At 43.1% G+C, this 14,584-nt stretch overlaps 1 long non-coding RNA gene across 1 annotated transcript; it reads right to left on the reverse strand.

The window, feature by feature from the left end:
• Positions 1-1,039: 1,039 nt before the first annotated feature.
• On the reverse strand, positions 1,040-10,601 carry LOC143856353 (uncharacterized). The gene is made up of 2 exons (XR_013238169.1): positions 10,106-10,601; positions 1,040-1,242 (listed from the first exon to the last, which is right to left on the reverse strand). It is a non-coding gene; the product is annotated as an uncharacterized LOC143856353 (long non-coding RNA).
• Positions 10,602-14,584: the final 3,983 nt, after the last annotated feature.

The raw sequence follows: 14,584 nt of genomic DNA on the forward strand, positions 1-14,584 counted from the left end.
CTCATCAAAATACAGTAGTGCTCCCTTTTTATATGGTGTTCATGTGTAGTGTGACTTCTAGACAGTAATGGTGAATTAGAGTAGAAGTAGAATATTAGTAAGTAGTAAGTAGTGTCTGTTTTTTAATTGAAGTAGTTTCCTAGAGTGGAGTGTCGTTAACAAAATATGGAGGCAGTAGGGGAGTTATTACAGCTATAAAGGAGCCTAGGGGGGCAATTATTTGTTTGGGTTGGCTTTGCTAAAAAAAGGATTGGAATCAACCCGAACCCACACGATCTGATTTTATGGTAAAAGTTCAATCCAAATTCCCATAAATTGACCCAAATTGCACCCCTAGTCGTACCCCATTACGTGTAGCTACGTGCCTACACCATATAATTTTGCATAAATCAATATAATGAGGAAGAAGAGTTTCACCTTCCATGGAAGAAAGCAACATAAGTCAAAGTTGAAGAGCAAACCGCGAATCTCAGCCCGTAACAAAATGGGTAGAAGGTGTTAAGATAAATCGGCGACTACTCATCGTAGCCTTGTTGATTGAAACTGAAGGTTTTCTCGTCTAAAACCCGCGAAATGTTGTAAATTTTCCCATCAGAATCAAACAGATGGGAAGTGAAAATTGAAAATTTCTTGGCACTCATTATGTTATTCCAATAAAGAATGGGGTTCATTATGTAAACTAGTACTATAAATCCAGCCATTAAATTAAGGAGTGTAGAACCAGGAGTAGCAAAGGGACTTCCTGTGTAACCAGCAATGGTAGACCAGTCTAAGCCAAAGGAGCCAAGGCCAAGGCCAAAGCGACCAGAGCCAATTTGTTGCGCGGTTACTGAATCCTTTTAAATCCAACAAACAAATGAGAGTACATATATGGAAGGAAAGAAGTAGTTAGGGATGATAGCATATGCGAAGCTTGAGATTAATGCTATAAGAAAGAATTGGAGTCTTGTTAACTGTCCCTTCGACCTTACTTCGTCTTCATGTAATGCCCTACACAAGTAAAAAAATGGATACCCTGCCACGCTCCAAGATTAGGATGTTAATCTAAATCCCAGGGTGGGACACATCACAAACCTCAAATAAATGATTTGAGTACACTAATATAGAAAAGAACAGTATTCATCAAACAATATTAGAAAGAGACATGTAGAGAGACACATCAAGTAGAGTTGAAGGCCACCACATGTATGGATTGTCTACAAGGAGCTTCATAAGTACACCGGCACATCCGTATCCCATCAGCTATAACAAGTACAAAACATGTATATGTTGTTAAAGTATAAAAGATTAAATAACGCCTTCTCTAACAAGCTTTTGGAGCAACTGGTTGTTTCATATGGTATCAGAGCAAATGCTTGGGTTCAAACATCCCGGATAGCAAAAATCCATATGCAATGGCCAAACCCAAAAGAGGGGCTACGTGCATGTGTAGGCCACCCAAAGAAAGAGGGGCCACTCGTGAAGGGGAGTGTTAAGGTATAAAAGATTAAATAACGCCTTCTCTAACAGCTTAAGCTTTTGGAGTAACTAGTTTGTTTCATATATGTAAGTTTTCGAACATCAATCTAGGGTTTGATGGAAACATAAATAAATAGACAAGCTAAAAAAATTGTCGTATAAAACACACAAAGTTTACGTGGTTCGTCATGTTATGTGAATCACTCCACGGGTCAAGGCCTTCCAGGAGCTTCCACTATACATAAGGATTATTAAACATGATACTAAAATTCTTCCACTCATTAGTAAAACGGGCTAGACTTATCAAAACTTATTATGTAAAACCATAAAGCCTTTCAAAGGTTGGAACTTAACACTATTGGTATATATTAAAAGGGTAGGGCAGTGATAAATCGACCCCCTATGTGTCTTTTGGAGAAAAAGACACATAGGGGGTCAATTTAAGATATTTGGGGGTCGATTTATCACTCCCCATATTAAAAATACGGGATTTGCAGGCAATTTTGCTGAAAGCCATTTCACGGCTGACTTTTGCACGGGAGAATAGCCACACATACTCACTTTTTAGCAGATTTTGTCTTGTCCATACATATTTATATATTGAGTAGAATTCGTTATGCAATATTGGTCATTGTGAATTCAGTTCGAACGTATATGTAATCAACTTCCAACTAGGAAACCAGATCAGGGATTTTGGTTTTGACATTGTAATATTTTCTACCCGGATGGGGTGGGTTTGGGTCTTGGGTATGCTCGATATTTTTTTTTGAAAAGGGCAACAGATTATATATATATATATATATGTAAAAACAGAACCGAGGTGGTCCTGAAGGAACAAAGATAATACAAAGATAGCAGTACAATAATTCAAGGAGGTAGATAGTCAAAGCACTCAAACGCGGCCCGAAAGACTCCTTTCTTGGCAAGGGAGTCTGCTTCCGCATTGGCTGATCTCCTGACATGGCGAAAAACTATTGAGGAGCCCTTAGCCCTGTCCTCTATTTCCTCTAAGAGAGGCAAAAATCGCCAAGGGGGAGAAGCGTTACCCGAAAGCCAGCGAATAACATTTAAGGAATCCCCTTCGACGATAATTTTGTCGCACTCTAGACGAGGCATCGAGAGAAGCCCGCTATGAACGGCTCGGACCTCTGCCTCGTTTGAGTCTGCCACTCCGATAGGTCCCGAGTAGACCCAGAGGACTTCCCCTTTGTGGTTTCTACATAACCCCCCTACTCCTGCCATTCCTGGATTGCCGATAGACGATCCGTCAAAGTTAAGTTTCAGGGATCCCGGAGGAGGAGGAATCCAGGAGGGGAGGATTTTCACTTTGGTAGCCGATTCCAAGCATATGATTGACCATCCTTCCCAGAGGTCGAAAGCTGAAACAAAACGAAACAGAGGAAGGCTTCGAGCCCAGGATATGACCGCAGCTATCAACTGAATATAAATCCAATAGGGAGATCTAGCCTTCCCTTCAAAGATACGAGCATTCCTCTCTTTCCACAAGAACCACCATGAGGCCAGGAGACACATCTTCCACAGCGTTCTGCCTTTCCTTTTCCAAGGAGTCCAGGCCCAACTCTGAATGAATTCAGCCATAGAGTTGGAGGGGACCCAACTGATTCCAAAACGAGAAAAAATAAGACCCCAAATATGGCGAGCAACCTTACAGTGTATGAAAAGGTGGTCAATGGATTCCCCAGCGGATAAACATAGAGGACAGTGATCTACCAACCACATTCCTCGTTTCCTCAAAAAATCCATAGTTTGAATGCGGCCCCAGCTAACCGACCACCCAAAGAAAGCAACTCTCGGAGGGCAAGATTGTCTCCAAAACGAGGAGGACACATGCTCCACTGAAGAAGGGATCAGATGGTTATAAAAAGATTTGACTGAAAATATCCCCGAAGGATTCCAAATCCAAATCCGACGATCTACGCCCGAAGACTTGATGAAGCAAGAATCCAATAAGGAGAGGAGGGCGTTGTAAGAGTTTAACTCCCTAACAAAGAAGTCTCTGCGAAACTTAAGAGACCAAGCCACCTTCCCATGTTCCCTTACAAAACATTCCGACACCCAGACCTCTTTCTGAGATGAAACGATGAATAAGTCAGGAAACATCACTTGAAGAGGATCGGCCGAACACCAAGGATCCTGCCAGAACCGAATCCGATCCCCCCTATATACTCTGAATCGGACGCCAGGAGCAAATAACGACTTCAACTTCAAGATGTCCCTCCAAGCCGTGAGACCTTTGAGTTTAAAATTATCAACAGAGTCCCAATGCCCATGATCTGAACCATACTTACTTCCAATGACCCGGACCCACAAAGAGGATTGTTCTTCGCCAAATCTCCACAGCCACTTGCCCATAAGGGCCTGGTTAAAACTTTGAACCCTCCTGATACCCAAACCTCCATTTTTAGTAGGCAAGCAGACCATACTCCATTTAATCAGGGAGACCCCCTTGGAAGACCCTGATCCGCCCCACAGGAAGCGTCTCTGAATTTGTTCGATGCGTTTAGCAACCGAGGCGGGACATTGAAAAAGAGATAGAAAATATATCGGCATATTGGATAGAACGGCCTTTATAAGCACCAATCTACCTCCTTTGGAAACCAACCGGCGCTTCCAGGTGGCCAAACGTCGCTCAATCCTTTGAATAATAGGAGCCCATAGGTTGTGTTTCGGTCGACCCACACCAAGAGGAAGACCCAGATAGGTTGCTGGAAAGACATCTAAATCACACCCCATAATTCCGGCGAAAAAGGATGCATCGTTCTCAGAAACGTTGATCGCGAACAACCGAGATTTTGCGAAATTAGATCTTTGACCCGAAACCATCTCATAACAACGAAGCATAGCTTTAAGGTTAAGAATCTGGGATATGACCGGAGAACAGAACAGAAGAGTGTCATCCGCAAACTGAAGAAGCGATACTTCCACCTTGCTCTCGCCAATAAGGAACCCTTGATATAGCCCCAACTCACTTCCTTTTTTCAGCAGTCTGCACAGTGATTCGGCCACAATCAGGAAAAGAAAAGGAGAGAGAGGATCGCCCTGCCGCAATCCTCTAGAAGATTTGAAGAATCCTTTTGCTGATCCGTTGATGAGGACAGAAAACCAGGCGGACGATAAGCAGTTCCGGATCCACCCTCTCCACCTTCCCCCAAAGCCCATACGACCCATGAGAAAATCTAATGCTGCCCAATCCACTCGGTCATATGCCTTCTCCATGTCAAGCTTGCATAGAATGCCGCCTTCCCCCTTCCTCCGATAATAGTCAATGGCTTCATTGGCTGTTAAAGAACAATCAAGAATTTGCCGGTTGCTTATGAAGGCACTTTGACAGACCGATATAATTGAAGGAAGAACCACTTTGATACGATCCGCCAGAACCTTTGCGAGGACTTTGTAAAGGCTGCCCACCAAGCTAATCGGGCGAAAATCCGAGCTTTTTGTTGCTCCTTCAATTTTTGGAATGAGGACGAGAAAAGTTGCACCTGTCCCTTTGTCAAGGATGGCTCCCTCAAAAAATTCTATGAAGAATCGAAGAATATCCGATTTTACTGTTTCCCAGCAAGTTTGAAAGAAAGCCAAACAAAAACCATCGGGTCCAGGGGCTTTATCTTTTGCCAGAGAAAATAGTGCTGATCGGATTTCCACCTCAGAGAAAGGGATTTCCAATCCGGCTGAGGCTTCCAGGCTTAAGCTAGCAAAACAAATGTCTTGAGGAATTGGGCGTAACATCCCATCAGCTGAGTATAAAGATCTGTAGAATTCAATAATTTCTTCAATAATTCGCTCCTTGTCAGATACAATCTCCCCCTCCACTTCTAAGGATTCAATTCTGTTCCTTCTTCTGCGAGCACTAGCCATGGCATGGAAGAAGGCTGTGTTTTTATCTCCCTCCAACAACCACTTGACTCGAGATCTTTGGCGCCAAGAGATTTCTTTAAGCATCAACAACTCTTTATGCTCTTGAATTAATCTTCCTTGTTGCTCATAATCCTCCGCCGAGGCCAAACCACTCTCTGCCAATGTATTTATCTCCATCAATCTGTCCTCAAGAATCCTCTTCCTGCCTTGGTCCACTTCTTTCTGCTCCTTATCCCACTCTTTTAATTTCCCCTTAATGAAGCGTAATTTTTTGCCTATAACTACGTCCCCTGGACCTTCAAAGACGCTTTCAGACCACCATCGGACTAAGAGAGCCTCCATTTGGGGATTTTCCAGCCAAGCTAATTCAAATCTGAAGGGGGGCGGGCCCCAGAACTCCATTTTAGGAGACAAAAGGAGAGGGCAATGGTCGGAAACTGAATGGGGTAAAGCCTGCTGATAGACTTCAGAAAGAATTGCCAACCAGTCACCCGAGAGAAGAAATCGGTCAAGCCGACTCCGGTTCGAACCTCTGGCCCAGGTGAAAGAGGAGCCACCCAAAGGTAAATCTGCGAGCTCGTTGATTGCGATGAAATCAGCGAAAGATCTCATGCCCGCAGTGACTCGCTGACCCCCAAGTCGATCTCTTGATCCTAGAACTTCATTGAAATCCCCCCTGATACACCAAGGAGCGGAACATAGGCGACGCGTCTGATTTAATTCTTCCCAAAAAAGACACTTCTCAGAGGATGACAAAGGACCATAGACACCTGAGAAGAACCAGACTGAATTATCATTGCATTTACGGAAAGCAACGGAGAGAGAGAAAACTCCACGCCAAACATCTGTGCTGGCCCACAAGACTGAATCCCAAGCCACCAAGATGCCCCCTGAAGCTCCTTTGGATGCTAAGAAAGCAAAATTCCAGTCAGTATTGAACCCCATGCTTCTCATATCTATGTTACGGATTTGCTCCATCTTTGTTTCCTGGAGACAAACAACCTCAGGGCGCCGATGTTTAACTAATGCTTTGATTTGAATTCTTTTCTCCAGAGAGCCCAAGCCGTTTATATTCCAGGATAAAATCTTCATTAACAACTATATTCCGATGAATTCCTCCCCGCCCTGATACCAGACTTTCTTCCTTTTTTCTGGGATGTGAGACCTTTGCTATGCGATCCAGAATCATAATTGATATCCGATTGAAGTCTCACCAATTCGCGCTCCGTGCGTTTCAGGTTTACTTCGGATATGGAGACTGGAGATGACACTCCAGCGACCTCTCGTAGTTCTGCCTCCTTTATGCTAGACCTATATTCCTCAACGGGACCCGGAAATATTAGACCCAGATGAGAACTAATGTGCATGGTATGATCCACCATCAATTCAAGCACCTGTTGGGAAGAAACCAAGCCCGAGTCATTCCGTGGAGGGACATAAGATAGTTCTGAGTCACAAGGCAGGAGCTGAAAATCCGCCTTGCTACACCATCTCAGTGGACAAAGATGGGAGAAACTTCCAAGCGATACCCTGACGAGCGAGCGAAAAGACCACTCCCTAACTTCACCAGAGAATAAATGCTTTATACCTCCCAAACCACTATAATCAATGATCACCTTCCTTTGCCCCACCCGGCACTGAATGAAGAAACGGTCATCACGAGAGATAAGGATACATCTACTCTTGTGACTTTGCAGACTATGCCCCCACACCCGGTTGTCACCGAGCTCCTCCTCAGTCTCAGAATACGTGAGAGTAGCGCCCATTGTGCTTGAGTCGTGGATGAGGCTCTCCTCCTGGTTCCCAGGACTCGCCAGTGGAGAAGCCCAAAGGTCCTCTGAAGCAACTTCTCTTTCAGAAAATTCCATTGGACCCGAATCGGGCACGTAGATTACATCTACTCGAGGAGAGTCGCTGTGGTGCGGAGGGGATAAGGCTGAGATAATATCTTCAAAGCTGTTGACCTTAGAGTAAGGAGTAGCTGTTGCTGATGAGTCTTGAATAGGACCAGCTACACTGGACCACCTGTATGCATGTGAGGGACCCTCTTTTTGAAATTCAGCATTTTTGCCAGGTGAGATGCTGCTAACCGGTGCCGCTTTCTGCGCACAATAGGCTGAATGTGAAGGAATCTCCGACTCCACCAACCCGGCGACCCCAGCATTTATCTCCGGCACCGACAGCAATGATGAGGTTTCATTGATGGCATTGAAGACATCATAGATTGCAGTTATGGGATGGTGAACTACTTCAGCTTCACTTACCCCTTCAGTAGGAATATTTAAAGGAAGACCCAACTCTTCTTCGGAAACCATCTGCCCAGCCGGAGAAGGAGAGGAGATTTTTGCAAAGTCGTCGTCAACTCTTTCCCGGGAGGCTAGAATCCAACGAATTGTGCCATCGATAGAGCTTTGGAGAGATAGTTCACTTCCGGGGCGTCCTTCAGACATGATCAGCATCCTACCCACTTCATATCCGAAACCCGCATAACACGACAAATCTACCTCCACCACCTGGCCTATTTTCCTCCCTATACGCTGAAAATTATCGGCGCACCATGCTTCAGGCGGAACTCCTTCTATTTTCCACCAGGAAGGCTTCCCCGCCTTAGGAAATTTTGTATCCCACTTCTGTAGATCTTCCAGAGGAGAATGGGATGGAGAGCACCAATCTCTGATTAAGTGAGATCGATTAGCGCCCGCTGGGATGGAAATTTGGATTTCTAAAGGAGCAATTTTATACACTACAGCTTTAGTCCTGCTATTGCGAGAGAGCCAGTCTTCCAGCGCATCCAGATCACCATCCCACCCTTCCTTCATCTTCCCCCATAAGCCTAAGTCTGCATTACTAATAGACTTAAGGGGGACTACTTCAAGGTTGAAAGCTACACCTTCCGAAGTTGCAGGAAGCAACGGCTCCATTCTAACATTCTCTGCTTGAGGCGATGTTGGTTTAGGAACAAGCCCCCTCCTCACCATCGGATCCGCTGACTGTTCTTGGTGCCCTGGAAAATTGAAGTCCGAACTGGACCAGACTTTATGACACTTCCAACATCTAACCCTCCTTCGAAAATTCCTGAAAGCACATCTGCAACATCTCCAATCTCCCAGTTCTCTATTCTTTCTTTTGTGGAAGGCACTCTCCATTCGTCTTCCCTTCTTGCTTCGGACGGGTAGCCACTCCTCCTCTTCATATCGGTGAGGCCAATTTCTCTGCCCAACTGCCGGCTCAGAGCCAAACTTCTTCCAACCTCCTACAGAATCGCCCAAAAGGCCTGCTTCGGGGTTGATCCGCCGGACCCCAAGAGGGATCAAATTCGCCCCACTGGCCCATCTAGGGCGATCTCCCCCAACACCTCTCACCCCGACGGAGGTCATAATTGTCACGGAATCCTCCTCCGCTCTGCAAAATGTGCCGACCACCGAGCCGTGAGAATCCACCGGATTCTGGATCGGAAACCCACGCGGAGACCGAGATGGAGGAAGACACCGAATCTGAAGGAGCTGAAGAAGAAGAGGTAGAGGATACAGATGAGAAGAAGATCCCTCTCCCTGCAAAATTATCCTTGTGCGAGAATCTTTCTGTAGATGGCGACCAGATTTAATGTCGTGAGGTCCACCTGGCCGGGTGCATAGTTACTTGTATGCTGTGACTATCGTCCAGCATACGAACTATGTCCGTTTTACACACAAGGTGTCCAGGTGTTGAGATACTAACGGTGCGGTGGCACTAGAAGGCGGGTATAGCCCTCACGGCTCCTACTTATAGTATCTCTCCGAGAGTAACTTGTATTGAGTGATTCCTGAATGACCGTCGACAATCCGTGGTGCAATCGGCTGAGATTGGTGATGATGAATGGGCTATATAAAGACCGAAAATGGAAGAGATTATATGGGTTTACGCTATGCCCCTTCGCAATATAGTTCGCATAGACGTTTCTTCAAACACCCGGTGGGCATCACTGCTGGAATGTCCCTGCAAACAATAGTTGGCAAGTCTCTTTGAGGCATTTCATCGAACATCAAGGAGGCGTAATTGCAAGAGCATTTCTGCAACTAAACTGCCAAAGAGACCTATACCACAGAACCGTGCCCTTCACGAATGGTCTCTGCAAAGAGACCTATACCACAGAACCACAAAATTGATTCCCAACAAAGACCCAAAACCTCAAAGTTTTCACATACCCCAACTCAAACCCACTTACAGAAAAGTAGAAGCAGAGGGAGAAAGCACCTGTTCCCAAACTCCAAAAGGGCAAGAAATAAAGCTATCCTTCAAAAACCCCCAAAACCCATCTCAACCGATCTGGTGTTGCAATTGAAATATCTTTGAGCGGAGAAAACTGAACATTCTGTACATCTCCTTTTGGGGCTTCAAGAAACTATCTAGAGAAGAAGGGTACTTCTTTTTTCAAGAAACTATCTAGAGAAGAAGGGTACTTCTTTTTTCGGATAAGATTGTGCCATCGTATTTCTCAATATTCAACCCAATTGGAGTCAGATCTTCCTTCCACTGCAACCAGATCTCCCTTTTCACAAATCGATCATCATCGTCACTGGTTCTGCTGTGAGAAACGGGAACTAGTAGGAAAACACTTCTAAAATGGATATTATGATTGTATCCTTTTATTATTAATGAATTTATGTTGCCTTTCAAAAAAATTCAAGGTATTCTATGAGGTAGAAGACAGTGATCTTCTTACTTCATGCTGTGCTTCCCATGTAATCATTAATACATATAGTAGGAAGAGAAAAGGGAGTTTCCGTACCTCAGATGTTTGAGTCAAGAGCATGGCAACTAAGGGGTTAATCCCCCTATGATAAAAAGCTTTCACTACGGAAACCGCTGCCAATGCAAAAGGAGAACCTGCAGAGTTAGCTAGGATAGTGATAAGGACATGCTCTTATATGTTGAGAGGCCCTGGATTCAATGAGAATGTCCATTTTATTCCTGGGATTCTGATGGATTTTGTGGGAAGAGGTGCTGCCATCAATTTTCATATTGGAAGCGCAACAATTTGTACGCACAAAGAAGAAATTCCAATTGGGTTTTGTCGATAATCGAATTGGAATTCCAATTTTCCAGCTTGTAGCTCCTTGCACCCATGTTCTGAATGTTAATGTTGGCAATGTCGGGTCGTCTTTAATTGGAACCGTTAGTCTTACTTCCTCGATCGGAGAATCGTTGATCTCTTCTTCTACACCTACATAGACACGAATATTAGGTAAAAAATTAGCTAGAAATGAGTTCTTGGAAGCTCAACCCCTTCACAATTCACATTCTGATTGGCTTCTGTATTTTTCACCTATAAGGGTCTTAAACGGATCCACTTCGGATCGGATCCACCTATGTCTTGGTCATTATCTGTTTGATCTCTTATCGGCAGATCCTATTAGACTTCTTTTTGGATCTTACTTTTTGAGTTTGGGTAATTGGTAGGGGTGCAACTTGGGTCGGGTTGGGTTGAGCTTTTGGTAAAAAAATGAACTGGAAACAACCCGAACCCGACCTGATTTTAAGGTAAAATGTCAACTAGAATTCCCAAAAATCGACCCTAGTTGCACCCCTAATGGGGTCACGATCCATTTTAAGTGGGACAGTCCATTGTAGTGTCCTATTTACGTTGTATATGAGCTTAGGGTTGTGGGAAAGAAGGAAGAAATTCAAAAGAGAGGCGGATTATCATCAAAATGAAAAGCAAGAAAATAAAATCGTTGTTGAGTAGATTTTTAAATCTTACGAAAATACACTTCATAAATAGACATAATTGAAAGAAAATATGAAGCCTATTTTCATACATTGATACCCCCATTTGGATTTATGACGGTGCACCCGATTTCCTGGCTACGTCTTAGTCACGATTCGAAATAATTTCAGACCGTATCCAACCTTAGGATACGGATCCAATGGACATGCTTAGGATTTGGCTGTTGTACCCAAATCTTTTCCATTAACATTCGGATCCTTTTATCCATTGGACCGTCGGGTTCTATTGACAATCCTATTCAACTGATCCCAACCCAACAAAGAATTGGTTGATCTTGGATACCAAGCCCGGTTGCTCGCAAACTTTGATTGATCTAGGCCTAAAAATCATTATGATATGATTGGATGATTCTAACATTCTAAAAGCCTTTTTGAGAGTAATTAGCCATTGGAATTCAATCTGCATGTTAGATGAAAAATGGTAACACAGTGGTGGGTCCAGACGAAAAATGGTTTGGATCAATGTCTCGTCCCTAACCCAACCATGTAGATTGGGAGGAGCCACCTACCCTTTCACATATAAGGGGCACTCAAACCCAAAACAAGAATAATAAAGGAAATATGAGGGAGAAAATCTTAGTCGTTGGATCACATAGTGCCCCCCTATATACTATGAATCTAACGGCTCAGCTTGTCTACAGAGAGAGAGAGAGAGAGAGAGAGAGAGAGAGAGAGAGAGCCCTGACCTGTGGCATCCTCCATTTTCTTTGAATAGTCCATTTGATCATCTTTGTCATTCTCCATGTTTTTTTGAAGAAAGGTAACTATATTTAGAGCAAAAAGATAATACAGATTCACATCAATGGGAGAGAGGACCCGGAGTAAATTGAGTCCCTCAATGCCCCAAATTTAGCCTACTAGATCATTAACACTTCAAGGGACCTTTGGCATTCTTCATGAGTGGGAAATCAATTAGAGGGTTTGGTCTTGTATATAAGCTAGCTGATTCTGTTCTACTCAACTTCAATTTGGCAAATTCTTTATAATCCCAAGTGAAAAACTTATTAGCTCAAGCACATCCACGTCGTAACATACTACCAAAATGGCTCTTTTGCTTTTGTCCCGTGGCCCTGAGGCAGACCCACAAAAAAATAGATCGACAAAAGACAAGCCAGAAAAATCAAAGGTTTAGCCTTCCTAGTGGTGGAAAGATAAAAGACATGTAGCTTAATTCTAAGCAGATGGTATAGTGGATGCAAAGTTTTAAGAATGATTCGGTAGCTTTCTTCCGAACAGGCCCGGCAACGGGAATCTGAGTGTGACCTCTTGGTAGACCTGGCAAAAAGTGACCCGGACCCGCAGGTCCACCCAGCCTACCCGTAAATTATGGGTCCGGGTCACCAATCAGTGACCGTTTGAAATTGACCCGCGGGTCCACCCGGGCAGTCAAAACTGGGCCGGGCCGGCTGGACCCGCAGGTGGCCGTAGAGAAGTGCAAAACATTTTATTTTAGCACCTTTTGGCGTTTTTCCGTAATTGTCATAATTCTTGCTTTTTCTATGTAGTTTTTTCTGTAATTGTCATATTTTAGAATATTCTTTTCTGTTTTTTTCCATAATTTTTGTACTTTGCTTCCATTTTTCCGTAATTTCTCATTTAAAACTTAGTATGCCATGATTATTATTTATTGCTATTATTTATTGCTAGCCACCTTTTTAGAACTCGTAGCACCACGTCGACAATAAGACAAATCTTCCAAAGAGTCAACATAAATGGTTGGTAAAGGTGGCTAGCAAATCCCTATACAAACAAAAAAAATCTTAAAAAATATGTCAAAAATCCTGGTGACCCATGGGTCGGCCGAGTGCGGGTCCAAGCTTAGTGACCTGTAAAATTTTCGGGGTCATTTTGACCCGGCCCCGCCCGGCCGTTTGCCAGGTCTACCTCTTGGTGATGGAGTAACGCAGCCGAAAGCAACATTTTGACAAAGTAGTTTAGTGAGATTCCAATATAGAAATAGTGAGCAGTAACATGTTCTTGATGGAGTTCCTACTTTGTCCACCTGTTAGGAGTTTAGGAGGCTGTCGAATTGCCAAATTTTTTGGGCTATGTGTTAGAATGTAGAGTTGGAGGTCTTATATTTTATGTTCATGGTGGCTTTTTTTGTATAAAATATAAGAGAATATTAAGTATTAGAAAGTAAGTCTATCACCACCACCCCTTTTTGGTCTGGAAAACACTTAGGCCGTGTTCGGTAAACATCTAAAAAATAGATTCTACATATATTTTAGGTGCGGGAATGACTATAGCACAAAATAATTGGAGAATCTTGTTCGGAAGGTGACATATGAAGAGTCCGTTTCCGATAGTGCCCATTTTTTAGGGCTGACTGATGAGATTTTACGGAGCGACATATTGTCGCATCCACAATCCGCTTCTACCCAATTCTATAGGTGAGAATGGGAAGCGCTACAGAACATGCCCTTAATTTCCCGTTAATTGATTTTAACAAAGGCATTTTATCTGTGTTTCAAGAACTATAGGCCCAGAGATGGATGAATTTAATGAGAGTTTTCTTAACTACAATAGTATGAGCCGAAATTCTCTACAAATTGTTGGGTATATTACCCTAACACAAATAAGGTAGTAGGAAGTTCCAGTTAATTCGCCTCAATGCTTGGAAGGAGTCAAGCTCGGATATATGACAATGATGATGAAAACTGAAACAATTTCTAACAGTTCAAACCCCAATATAAGGCCAATACATAACCTTCTCCTACACTGGACCTTTATAGGATATGTACTTTGAACAACAGTTTCCAAGAAGATACTCGCTTATACCTTATATCACTAGATTTTTCTATTTAAGTATTAGAAATAAGAGATTATAAATTACTAACGTAGGATCAATATGTCCGTTCCTGGTTTGAGCATAGGATATAAGAGATTATAAATTTATGGAGCATTAATTATGAGAGCTCCAACTGTATTAGATCATATCTAAAAATATCTTCAAGATCTGACTGTTGGATTGTTATGGTGGTAGATTACGTAAGTTAGCGGTTAGTTTTTAGTTATGTATTTTGAATTTCAAATACAGGTAGTTTTAGTTGTCTAGGTTCGATAAAAAATAATTTTGATGATAGGGATCTGAAATGTGTCTATGGATCCTGTCAAATTCAGATTGCAATGACCCATGAGACCATCTGGGTCCATTGACACTCCTACCTATCCAATCTAGGTTGGGACCCAATGGTGACAGTGTAGATCACCCAAAGATTGGTAATTTATAGGGGAAGTGATACATTCACCCCCTTTTTTCCTTAGGTATCTTCCTTTTAGTGTATTTATGACTATTTTTTAATTTTACACTATAGAGGGAAGGCCCAAGGAAGAAAACGGGGTGAATAATCATTTCTCAATTATGCAGATAGGGGCAACGAATCCACTTCGGTTCGTATCCGCCTACATCCCAGTCATGTTCCATTCAAATTTCTTATTGGTCGGATCGAATTCGAAGTGTTCTTCGTATCTACTTTTT

This window comes from Tasmannia lanceolata, unplaced genomic scaffold (genome assembly GCF_043159265.1).
Source record: "Tasmannia lanceolata isolate RefF3 unplaced genomic scaffold, GAP_Taslan_0.1 ptg000023l, whole genome shotgun sequence".
NCBI lineage: Eukaryota > Viridiplantae > Streptophyta > Magnoliopsida > Canellales > Winteraceae > Tasmannia > Tasmannia lanceolata.